Source organism: Epinephelus lanceolatus, chromosome 13, assembly GCF_041903045.1.
Source record: "Epinephelus lanceolatus isolate andai-2023 chromosome 13, ASM4190304v1, whole genome shotgun sequence".
NCBI lineage: Eukaryota > Metazoa > Chordata > Actinopteri > Perciformes > Serranidae > Epinephelus > Epinephelus lanceolatus.
Genome location: NC_135746.1, coordinates 15,081,557 through 15,094,991, shown reverse-complemented (window position 1 = coordinate 15,094,991; position 13,435 = coordinate 15,081,557). Strand labels below are relative to the sequence as shown.

The window sequence follows — 13,435 nt, the reverse complement described above, 5'->3', positions numbered from 1 at the left end:
TTTGGATAGCCAATTTAAAGCCTTAAGTTTGGTATTTAGGTCGCCATCTTGTTTTTTTTGGAGCCAAAGGTGACCAAATTTGGCCAAGAGGGTGCAGCTGTGTTGGAGTGAGGATTGGTCTGACTCATAGACTGTGGTGACGGCTCGCAGACGGCCAGTCACTCAATGCAGACACACCCCTGATAAAGCATAACTTTAAGCATTAGAAGGTCCAGTGTGTAGGATTTAGGGGGAATATATTGGCAGACATGGAATATAATAAGTGTCTTTTCTGTAGTGTATCATCACTTGAAAATAAGAATCGTGTTTTCGGTACCTTAGAGTAAGCGATTTATATCCACATAGGGAGCAGGTCCTCATCTATGGAGATCACCATGTTTCTACAGTAGCCCAGAATGAACAAACCAAACACTGGCACTAGATACAGCCATTTGTGTTTCGCATCGGCCACTGTAGTTAGCAGCCCCTCTGAAACTAGAGTGTCTGAAAAACACTGATTTTTTTTTTTTTTATGTGACACTGATTTATTCTGTGTTTTTACCACTTTAAACCACCTTGTCCATTTGTTCTGGAGAGGAAGAGACTGCTTTATTCAGTGGGGTTTTTTTTCTACCAGTATTAATCACCTGGTCCATTTGTTTTTTGAGAGGAAGAGCCCATTTGTAGATAATTTGGCTCATGGTAAAAACCTCTAATGAAACAACAATGAAAGCTGAAGTAATCCTAACCTGGAGAAATATCAGCTGGTTGCAATCTGCAGTCCTCAATGCAAGACATAAACAAATCCCCCTAGACTGCACACACTGAACCTTTACTAAGATTTAAATGGATGAGTTATATAAAAATCCACCCCCTGTACAGTTATCATCAATGTGACATTAGCTTAAGAGATGAAAACCATTTTTGGTACCAGGCTGTACGCATGTTTATCTCTGCTGAAAAGTCGGGCATTATAACTATGGGGACTGACTGGGTTTTGGAGCCAGCGTCAAGTGGCCATTCGATGAACTGCAGTTTTTGGCACTTGGCCTCATGTTTAAGCCCTGTTGGTGTTGCATGGTTTGGTGTCATAGTTTTGCAATGACTGGTTCTTAATTTGAACCTGATCTTGATTCCCATTCCTTCCATTTTCTGCCCTACCTTGAATCTTCTGCACGCTCCAATCATTTCACCAAGAACACCCAACAGACAAAATCTGTGTGTATTTCTGGCTGTTCACAATAGACAACCAAACATAACTTTTCTGCGTTTGGTATTTCAAACATTCATTATCTAACGGCTGGAGGAGGCCACACACAGACACACACACAAACACACACACATGAACGCACACACATAAGAGAGAGAAGGCTTTATCTTCTCTGTGAGGAAGAAGAAAACGCTGGTACCAAGCACAGCTCCTCTGGCGCCGAGCCACCTCCGAATATCAAGAATCAGTTCACAGTTTGACTTCATCACAGCACCTCCCTTCTCTGCAGTCCATCTGTGAGTGAGTTAGATTCCTCCACAATGTGCATGGACGAGGTGCTCGTTCAGCAGCCCTTCCAAAATATACCGAGTGGCCATCTGTGCATGACACAGTCTTTACTGCACTTACTTGTGTTGCTTCTCTTTCAAGTATTTGTTCTTTGCAGTTGTTTCGACATCCTCCTTGTCAGCCAGACCTCCTGTTTCTGCTTTTCTCATCTCTATAAAGTGCTATAAGGTTTTATCTATTTCACAGCAGCTCACCACCGTTCCCGCTTTACTACTGTGTGTTGGTGTACGTGGCCAGCACCATCAATCTCTGTTGCTGTTTGAACAGGCAACACAAACAGGAGGTACTGCTGCGTTCCCCTCAGCCTCCCCCCTCCACGTTTCTCCCTCCAGCTCATGCCTTATGAGTCTGATGGCTAACTGCGCTCCTCGCGGTGCTTCGGGCAAACTGATAGTTAAATTCCGACTAGTTGCGAGAAGGCCTGCAATCTAGTCCCAAAACCCCATCTGACATAAAGAGTAAACAACTGATGCCGTTTTCCTGCCACCTCTCTAAACAACCTAAATATAGTGTTTGTAATTTTAGCGTTAGGTTTTGGGTTTGTGGGTGCAGGATGGATCATGCTGTGGATAGTTGATAATATCTGTGAAGCGCCAGCAGGCAGATAGGATCAGCCACCCTCAGGGCAGTGACGTACTTTACCATCATGCAGCAGCACTGCAGAATAAACCATCATGCCACGGATCCTCACAGCAGAGCATTTAGTGTTTGTGCTCACGGGCTGCGTGCCACGACAGTGAGGTACACCATCACCCATCCTGTGGTAATGCTGGTAATCTACCACACTGCCATTCCTGCATGGCTGTACCTACTCATGTCAAAGAGAGGGCGACGTGATGATATATGCAGTTAGATGATGCTGTGAAATGCCAGACCATTTAAACAGAGTTAGCCATCCTTTAAAGGAATAGTTTGATGACAAGATTGATACCACTCACACGCTGTGAGGCATTTCGCTTAGCGTAGCATGATGACTGGAGCGGGAAACAGTTAGGCTGGCTCTGTCTACAGTACAAAAAATACGCTAACCAGCACCTCTAGATCTCACTAATTGTCAAGTTTGTTCAATCTGTACATAAACAGAACAATTTGTGTTTTTGACTCAGAGTCTTTGAGATTGCCGGGCAACAAGTAGAGATGCTACACAGAGTTGTCGGGCAGACTGTTCAATCAAAGGCGGTTTAGAAAGGAAATGGTGCACTTTAGAGTCATTTCCTGTATCTGTGTCACTTGGTTTTGCCACTGCTCCGCCCCTTTAGGAGACTGGTGGCAGGTCCTGAGTCTGTTCACTACAACAGGTGAACGTGAGTAAAGATTATGACTGATTCTTTCTCCCCAAAGTCACTTCAGTAAATACTGGACCGATTTTTTTTTTTTTTGCAAGCCACATATGTTCCAAACATTCTGACACTATCTCCGTCTCAGCAACACACCGTTGTGAGATCTGGCAACAACTAACATAATATTCTACTGAGTTGGTTGGTTAGCTTCATGTTTCAGACCCAGAGGTTACAGCTTGGGTAGGATGTCAATTTTGAGCAACGACAAATGAATGTGGCCTGCAACACACAGTAAAGCTGTAAACACAACGGCACCCCCACGTCATGTGTGCTTCAAGTGACGAACCCAGCACACACCAGACGCGTCCACTGCAGCTCGTTAACAGACGACCACACTCATTACTACGATCTGTGCCTCTTCAACCTCTGTGTTGGCTTAAAATCATGTGTGGAGAGCCCCTAATAAAACTTGATTTCTCACCCACAGAGTTAATCTCCAAAGCTATGACACGCCAGGCCATTGTCTTTCTAATGTCGGAACTGTAGGTCGTTTAGCTCAGGATATTTCTCGACCTCAACACCGAGGCTCTCGTCATCCAGTCTTTGTCACACACAAGACAGCAACATCTACAGGGTTCTCTTTATACATCCATCGTGAGGAGTTGAGCTGCCATAGGAGCTGGATTGTACATGCAGAGAGCGACTGCGGGGAAAATGCATTTAATTCCAGGGGTGACGAGGCTGGAAATAGGGCAATGGCATTAAATGCTGTGGGGCAGCACGTCCAGGAGCATCTAGCAACCGCTGGTGGTTCACAAATATAATAGGTGCGTATTTTTTGACGCGCTGCGTTTGCCATCAGTGTGTATTGGCCTTCAGGCTTGTTTTTATTAGCTGAGCTGATTTCCAGAAACTTGCGGTCCCTACCGACTGGTTAAAGAAAGTGAGAAGTCAGCAACCAGAGATGGGACCAAGCCCCACATGTGCAAGTCTCAAGTAAGTCCCAAGTCTTAACCTTCAAGTCTCAAGTAAGTCCCATGTCATTTTTTTCTTGGGCAAGTCAAGTCACAGGTTACGTCAAGTCAAGTCAAGTCAAGTCAAGTCCTGTAATAGGTCAAGTCATGTCCAAGTCAAGTCACCTTATTATTGTAATTTTACCTGCATAATCTGATCTTAATAAAGTGAAAAGACTAGATATAAGTAACTGTCAGTAAACATTGACTTCACGGCTGCAAAGTTTACTTTGCAGGGACGACCCCCATGCGTGCCTGCACACACACACACACACACACACTAACCAAGGCAGCGGCCAAAATCACCCATTTAGCTCATTTAAGCATTTGTTGCTTGTTCATAAAACGTACAGCAGGTCTTGTGATGAACCGGTCAGAATGTTCGCTCACATTTTCGGGGGTTAATGTTAGCAAATAAATTAAAAAACAAGTTCCACCAAACCCCCCCTCAGCCTGCGCTCCTACCAGGTAATCGACATTATTTTTTTAATTAATTTATTAATTTTATATTCAAACTGAAAACATGATGTGAATAACACTCAAGTCATTCAAGTCATCGTGTCTCAAGTCAAGTCCCGAGTCTTTAACTTCCAAGTCCGAGTCAAGTCTCAAGTCTTTTATTTTTTGTCAAGTCACAAGTCATCAAAACAGCGACTCGAGTCGACTCGAGTCCAAGTCAGAATGACTCGAGTCACCATCTCTGTCAGCAACCAATGACGGCATGAAACAACCAATAAAAAATGTTTTTTCGACAATTGTGAATCACTACAACAAGAGGTTTTTAGAGTCATAAATGTGCCCCCAACAATTTGGTTGATTGGTCCAGTAGTTTGCGAGATTAGTGACAGACAGACAGATACACATGCACAAACAGTCACACATAACCAAACGCATTATAAATACATTAAAAAAAACAGTATTTCCATGTGCCTGAAGATTATAGTATGACCGATTTCCAAAATTTCTTCAGATTTGAGCGAAGGCCAGCCCAGACAACAATTCTACCAACGCAAATTCAAAATTTCACTTGCAGTAAAAAGTGGGTTGACACAGAAACATCAGAGCAGTATCAGTCTTCTCACTTATTGTCATTAGTAAAGCCGATAAGCTTATTTCCCAAATGTCTAACATTTTATTTTAGGCCCAATAGCTATATGGCTCAATAGTTGTATTGAGCCATTTTGGACGATGTTTTAAATCAACGTGTAACTTCTTTATTGCAATATTGGATTGTTGCATCAGTGTGATGAATTACCTTTCAGGTATTTATGTATATTAACTCTTTAATTTCATAATTTTATCTTTAATAGTGTCACAGTTGAATGTCTAGATGTTATAGCCGCTTCGGGCACCCTCCCATGTGTATACCTATTTTCATGTGCTTCGATGCATGCCAAGCAGATGTGAAGTCCCCGAAATAGGATTGTTTCCAAGATGCTAATCCCACTTCCTGGTTTCCAATGGATCCTGTTTGGAGCTGCATCCCAGTTCAACCCTTCAATCCAGGAAACACAACTCAGGGGACCTGCATAAATACTCAGCCAAATTGTCATTGGGATGTCAGTTGGGATTAACTTTGAATAGCTCGCCACTGTGTCTCATCTGTATATTGAGGCTTTTTGTGACTTTAAACTGAGACACTTGTGAGGCGTTCCTTGATTATCTAATCTGGGCCCAGTATAGATTTCAACTGTTGATTAGTGACTGCACACATTGAGTATTTTTCTGTTTAGACACACAAGGCACTGGGATGCTGTTCTGACTGTGTTTGGTTTTGATTAGACGAGATGAGGCAGAGAGGTTTTTACTTCTAGTGTTGTTTGCTCTGGGTTAAGTTAGTACACTCTCCAGCCACTTTATTAGGTACTGTTCAGCTGTTCATTGACGCAAATAGCTTATCAGCCAATCACGTGGCAGCAACTCAATGCATTTAGACATGTAGACATGGTCAAGACAACCTGATGTTCAAATCGAGCATCAGAATGGAGAAGAAAGGTGAAAATATGACTTTGAACGTGGCATGGTTGTTGGTGCCAGACGGGCTGGTCTGAGTATTTCAGAAACTGCTGATCTACTGGGATTTTCACACACAACCATCTCTAGAGTTTACAGAGGATGGTCCCAAAAGAGGAAATATCCAGTGAGCGTCAGTTCTTTGGGTGAAAATGCCTTGTTGGTGCCAGAGGTCAGAGGAGAATGGCCAGACTGGTTCAAGATGATAGAAAGGCAACAGTAACTCAAATAACCACTGGTTACAACCAAGGTCTGCAGAAGACCATCTCTGAACCAACAACACGTCCAACCTTGAAGCAGATGGGCTACAGCAGCAGAAGACCACACCAGGTGCCACTCCTGTCAGCTAACAACAGGAAACTGAGGCTACAATTCACACAGGCTCACCAAAACTGGACAATAGAAGATTGGAAAAAGCAGGAAAACGCACCATGTCACAAAGCTCAAATCATCTCAAACTGGTTTCTTGAACATGACAATGAGTTCACTGTACTCCAATGGCCTCCACAGTCACCAGATCTCAATCCAATAGAGCACCTTTGGGATGTGGTGGAACGGGAGATTCGCATCATGGATGTCAAGCCAGCAATCTGCAGCAACTGTGTGATGCTATCATGTCAATATGGACCAAAATCTCTGAGGAATGTTTCCAGCACATGGTTGAATATATGACACCAAGAGTTGAGACAGTTCTGAAGGCAAAAGGGGTCCAACCTGGTACTAGAAAGGTGTCTGGTGAGTAAATCAATGAGCATGGTTACATGCGCACAATAATCAGATAACTGGGAATTATTTAGGTAATGGTAATAATCCGATTTGATGTGTTTACGTGCACTTCAATAATCTGATAATCAGAAAAACCTGGTTTACATGATTCAGTCCTTCAGTTGGATTTCTCCTCAAGTACATGACATAAAACTCAAACTTCCTGTTACAGTAGGTACTCATATCCTTGAAAAACCTCGAAAAGTACGCAAGTCATATATTTGCAAAATAAAGCACTCATCACGCTGACAGCTTATATTCTTACAGTACTGTTTGTTTTTATCATTAACAAATACATGTGAGAGCATTCTAATATGTAGTTTAATGTGGAGCCAATTTTACATACTTTGGGTAGATTCGGAGTAAAAGTACTGCAAAGTGCAATATACAAGTGTATTGTATATAAACTTTCACACAAAGTGCATAACATATAAGTAAGATGAAATAAAAGTGACAATTTAAACACTGAGAATATAAAAATATATTATTTTGTGTTAAATCTTTATCTGAAAGGAAACAAAAGCTGTCAGATTAATGTAGTGGAGTAGAAAGTACAATATTTCCCTCTAAAATGTAGTAGAGTGGGAGTATAAAATAGCAAAATCCGAAAGAAACCAGATTAAAGGGTATACATGCACCGAATAATCTGACTATTTGGGAAAAAGCTAGGTGTGTTTATCTGATTTCTCATAATCAGATAATGGCTTTTATCCGATAAAGCCTATCGGATTATGCTGTTTACATGACCACTTGAATAATCAGGTAACTCCAGAAATCAGATAATGATTGGTTTATTAGTGTGCATGTAAACGAGCTCAGTGTCATTGGTTAAATAAACTGTTAAATAAAATTTTATCCATGCCGCCTACTCCGACCAGTGTCACACATGATGTGATTTTGTCTGTCAATCAGCATTGGGTGACCTGCTGCCTCTCTATGACACATCTCCACGTGACCAGAAGTCAACACAATCTATTTAACAAATGTTAGAAAGAGAAAACCAGTTTAATCCTTCTTCATCCTCCTTCACATCAGACTTCTTGACTGCATCAAGAGACATACTTGTTGAGTTTCAGTACAGTAAAAAACAAGGAACTGAAGAAATGACAACAAACAAGCAAAAGCCCTCAGGAACTGGGTGACCTAACTGTTTCATGTACAGTAAGTTCTTCCAAGCAGCTCTGAAATGTCATATGCATACAAGGGGCCTTATTCAAACACCCATCTCTACATGTGGGTGGGCAGGAGTTTCCCCAGTGAGCCTGAGGTCACACCCTGCTCGTCCTCATCCCTCTGTGACCTTCCTGTCTCCAGTTCATATATTCCACATTAATAAAGGTCATAAAAAGAAGGAAACTACAGTGTGGCATTTTGTATAAATAGTGTTGACACAACAAATGACTAAAAGGGGCAGTGCTGCGTGGGGATGATGTCAGCCTTGTGCCTTCACCACACAAACAAACATAAATCTTCTGTTTCTTTGCATTTTTACTCCCCCTACTTCAGAACGTATGTGTTAAAACAATAAAAGCAGCACCTGATTTGTGGTGGATAACTGGCAGCTGATGTAAAACACATTTATTACAACGCAGTGAGTTCGATAAGAGTGCAGAGAGAGGTGTTTTTATGCCATTCTCACAGCTGGATTCTGCATTAATGGATTGTATTTCCTCAGATCTATGTGCGAATGAACCTGTAGCACCAAGGAGAAGTCATGACAGAAACTTTAACAACCAATTTATGCCAAGGATCAGTCATTAGCTAACTAGAGAACAATGAGATCATCAGAGAATCAGTCAAATGGGAGCTGCTCTCTGAGTGCTGGCCTGAAGTCAGGATGATCTCATAACAGAGCTGCTCAAAGGCAACTTTATCTCCATCTATGCCAGTGAGAAGTTTAATGTTGTCATTTATTCAGGCCGGCACTTTAGATCAGCAGGTCTCTGCTGGACTTGATTTCAAAGCTGATTGAATGACAAAAGGGAAAAAAGAGTATGGCGCTGAGGAGAGAAATTATATCCACAGTGGACTTTGATTATGTTTTTTTTCCCTCTCTCTCTCGTGCCCCTCAGTTGAATCCTTATGGGCCTTCATGTTCATTAGAAGAGTCACTGCTATTTGTATGTAACAATGCTGCTACCATGTGGACAGGAGGGGTACACACAATCCTGTATTCCACTCACTCCTGAGATCTGAAGACAAAACCTTTCCTTTGGTTTTGTTTTTTCAATAAGGCTGGGAAAATGTGTTTTAAAAGATCAAAGTCTTGACTATAAACCCTGCAATGAGCCAACCTCCCAGTTGACGTCTTGTGGAGTTGACAAAAAGTTATATATTCATCAATTTCACTGCAGTTGTACTGAGTAGCCATTTTATTATTCAAAGCTGCCAAAGGTTTTCTTAATGCTAATCAAAATACTCATTTTTTTTAACCAAAATCCTAATTTAGTTTTGATTTGGAAGGGCTACACAGTTGACCTGTTTTGGTTGAGACACACCCAACAGCAATATTATTTAATGAATTTATCAAAAATATGAACACTTAGCAGTACTTTAGCAGCATCCCCACCTTTCTGTAAACCGTAGGAGTTGACAAAAAAACCTTGACACATTTTGAAAGGGCTTACGTTTTCACAAAAAATATATTTTAAAACAAAGATGAATATGTCAGTACATTTTTACACCAGTGTTATCGGTACATACTGTTATTGTTAGATTTTGAAGGCTTTTGTGGATGCTTTAATAGTATGAAGTTGTGAATTCTTGACTGGTACCAGGGTGATTTCTGGCACAGGGCAACTTTAGATATTTAAAAAAGATGAAAGTATTTCAAAATATTCTATATATCTTATTTATTTCATACATATAAATCCTTGACAAGTAATGTTACACTCTAGAAATGAAATTAGTGTGTTGATAAGTTTTAATTTTAAGGTTGTTGTTTTTTTTTGTTTTTGTTTTTTTTGTAGAACATGATTCATCCCAATTCCCAAGAATGGGGGATTTATTTATATATTATTGAAAAATTGCATGAGGATGATAAATTTGAATATTTTAAGATATAGTGTCACTGTAGGCTCACAGATAGGATGCAAATTTTGTTTTCTTTTAGGCCTGTAGACTCTTGATTTTGATAAGGAAACACTTCCATCAAAATAAATAAATAATAACAACAGGTAAAATAAGGGACAACCCCCAAAAAGAGCAAAAGAGGAGGGGCCACTCTTTACTTAAATAAAAATAACACCAAAAGCCTACACCTTAAAAAACAACCAAAAACATAGCCATAATTACAACTCACACAATTAAATGATTTGGCACATTGAAATTTACATTTCATTGAATTGGCTCATAAACCTGAATTGAAATAATGACAGCTCATACCATTAAGGTGAAATTCCATAACTAATTTTGTTAAGTTAAAGCAAAAAGACAGAAGTTGTAATGACTTACTGGTCAGATCCCCCTCTTTTTTAACAGTGTACAGTTATGTAAAAATACTTCATTACAATAAATAATTGTGCAAAGACATAGTGTTGCAGCTGATTAAGGTTTTACGGCTTTAAACAGGGATCAGACAAGTATTGGATTATTTTACTTAATTAAAAGTAAAGACGCTTTTGTAAAAATGCCTTTTAAAAAAAAGGAAAACAAAATATAGGTCAGTCAAAGTGCACTCTGAGTATGTACTATGTATAGGCTTAATGGTGGTGATGATGATGATGATGATGATGATAATACACACATTTAGGCTACAAAATAAAGTTCATCAACACGTCAACGTACAGATTACACCACACCTTATGTCCAATATATGTCTGTTGTCTATGTCGGATAAATAAATAACCGCCTTCTTCACCAGAAACAAAGAAACCCAGACAATTAAACAAAATGGCGGACAATAACTGAGACCTGACACCACTGCGGGTGCAACAAGCGTTACTAAGCAACAAAAACAGAATAACCTGTCACTTCGTACAGCAGCAAAGTGAAACATCACCAAGGCAGACAGCATCCACAAGTTACATCTGTTACAGTCAGTGTGTTGTTGTACTCACCTGTCTGAACGGCCTTCATGCACCATAAAGTCTCAACACTGCTCCAAGTTCAACTTCTCGAGGTAAGCTAGGCTAACCTGTGTAGGCTAACCAGTCCACTCTGAGTGTCCCAGTATAACCAGTCCACTGTGTCCCGTTTAAAGCTGAGTGAGTCTCCGTCGTCACAAACAGCAGCAGAAAGTCCTCACACACCTTTACTGAAGGTAAAAGTTCGGAAGTGACCACAGACATGACCTGGAGGATCCACCATCAACAGCATTAGCATTTAGCCTGTTAGCTTCGTCCAGAATGCACCTGTGGGTCACGAGAGGTCTTAGGTATGTTTGATTTGGGTCACTTAGCTGCTTACAGGGGTGGTGCATCAAACCAGTGATGAATTAAAGGGGAACACCACCTAAATGAAGAATTCCAGTATGTTATTTCCATGTCCCAGGAAAGTTAAGTCAATATATGTGAATGAGTTACTCGTGCTCGAGTCAATGTGGTGGACACTGCAAATCACACTTTATCCTAAATTATCTTTGTTTCACCTTTGACTGAAAAATCCTTCCACCCTATTAAAAAACAAATATTACTTGATGCTTGCTGATGTTTTTTTCTAATCTAAATACTGTAAAACTTCAATTAAAGGCCTGGTCCCCTTTAATAGCCCAGTGTGGCTACACATTTTGACAAATAAAGGCCTGTCTCAGTTAGAGCACTGGTTCCCAACTAGTGGGTCATGGTCCAAAAGTGGGTTGCAGGTCTATTTTGAATGGACCACAGCTGACTCAATAATGTTCCAAGTTTGTAAAAAAACACACTTTATTTTAAACTACAGCGCATTTCCGGCACAGCGCTTTTATTTTGAGGTTTCCTGCTGTAGAGTGAGTGAATAACAGACAGTGAACTAGCTCAATGACATGGCCAGATGCAAGTGTGACGCTGAATATATTAAAATGTGTGGACCTTGAACCAATGACTAAGGAGAAATCTGGATCCTTGGTCCCTCACTAAAACAAAAAAAAAATAAAAAAAAAATGGTAGAAACCTCAGAAAGAGCAACTTAGGAGGGATCCCTCTTCCAGGACGGACAGACAATGGATGCAATGGAAGTCGTACAGAACAGATCAACATAATAAATTTACAACTTTTTTTTAGACTATGCCATGGTAATGTCAATCTTATCCCATACCGATTCTTAAAATGAAATACAAGTACACAACTAGAACTGCAAGCAGTTATGAACGGGGGCCAAGCCCCCCCGTGCGACTCGGTCCCCGCGTCCTGCAGAGCCCATGGAAGTTGTCCCCAAAGGACGATGGGCTCTGGGCGAGCGCATATTTATGAATGTGTCATTTAAAATGTGGAAGTTACGGGCAAAACTGCCTTTGCATCCGTTATAGCGCCACCTATAGACCGATTTGCAACAAATTTGGCACAAAGCCTCTGGATGACCTCGGGAACGAGTGACTTAAGTTTGATGTTGAAAGCATCTATTTTGAGCGAAATATGAAACAATGTTTGTTTTTTAGCTAGCAAAAAAGATTGTTTGATTGTAACAAGCGCATTTTTTGGAGTGCCAAAATTCTTTTGATAACTTTTCATCAGACACATCTGGAGATTCTATGTGCAAAGTTTCATAGAAATCGGTGCAGCCGTTCAAGAGATATAAACTTACCATATTTGTAGTGCCCCCTAGTTGCCAAAATTCGCCAAATTCGGCTCATACCCTCACAGTCTTATGCCAACCAATGATCTCAAATTTGGTGTTAATAGCATTTAGTTTGACCGAGATATCCAACTGTTTGCATTTTTATAGCTAGCTATAGAAGTTTGTTTGTTAATAATTTGCGCATTTTTTTGACCGAATAAAATTCTTTTGATAACTTTATATCAGGTCCAGTAGAAGAGTGTAAGTGTCAAGTTTCACGCAGATTGGACAAAATCCCAAGGAGAAGTTCGAAAAAGTAGGTTTTCCAGTTTTCGCGATTTTGCGAAAAAACTTCCTAGGCGCAAGTGGGCGTGGCCTATGGCAAGGCCTATGGCAAAGATTCAGCTCTATTCAGGGAAGCTGGGGATACAAGATTTTTGAATGTGCGACATACAGTGTGGGAGCTATAGGCAAAAACGCATTGGCCTAGGTTATAGCGCCCCCTGCAGGCAGATATACATAGTTTTTTGCGTCTGCGGTACGTGCAGGGGTCTTGACCACCCCTCCAAATTGCACCGCCCTCCCTTGCACGGTTTAGCCTGCAGCACCACTTTTACCTACGGAAGAATAAAAATAAAAATCTTTACAAAAACAATAGGGTTCCTAGCACCGCTGGTCCTAGGAAATGCGTCTGCTTGCATACGCGTTACCTCAGCCCCTCGGGCTTGGCCCCCTAAAAAAACTACTGGCAGAGCAACAGCAGTAAATGTAATCACATCCACCCTTGATATTCAGTTTAATTAATTAGCTTAGTCCTGAGGTTGCCAACCTAGGGGTCGGGCCCCTCCAAAGGTCAAAAGATAAATCTGAGGGGTCATGAGATGAGTAATCGGAGAAGAAAGAAAAACTTCTGATACACAATCTTTTCTTTTTATGTAATAAATGATACTTTTACGTCTTTGAGCCTCAGACATGAAACCATCTGAGACTCAGAGGGGGAATAACCCTTTGCTGGAACTGCTGACACCCTATAGACATCTAAACCTGTGACAAGGGGCCCAAACTAAACACTGCCTGCCAGGTGATTTTCTTTCTTCAAGGAAAAGAAAAACAGACGAGTCAAACTATATCTACCC

The 13,435-nt window shown here is 40.8% G+C and overlaps 1 protein-coding gene across 2 annotated transcripts in view; it reads right to left on the bottom strand.

Annotated features, from left to right (window-relative positions):
* LOC117270869 (steroid hormone receptor ERR2-like) overlaps positions 1–10,944 on the bottom strand; it is a 215,311-nt gene extending 204,367 nt beyond the window's left edge. For both annotated transcript variants that reach the window (XM_078173784.1, XM_033648813.2), the window contains exon 1: positions 10,667–10,944. The gene's annotated coding sequence lies outside the window, so the exon portion shown is untranslated. The remainder of the gene's footprint in view (positions 1–10,666) is intronic.
* Positions 10,945–13,435: the final 2,491 nt, after the last annotated feature.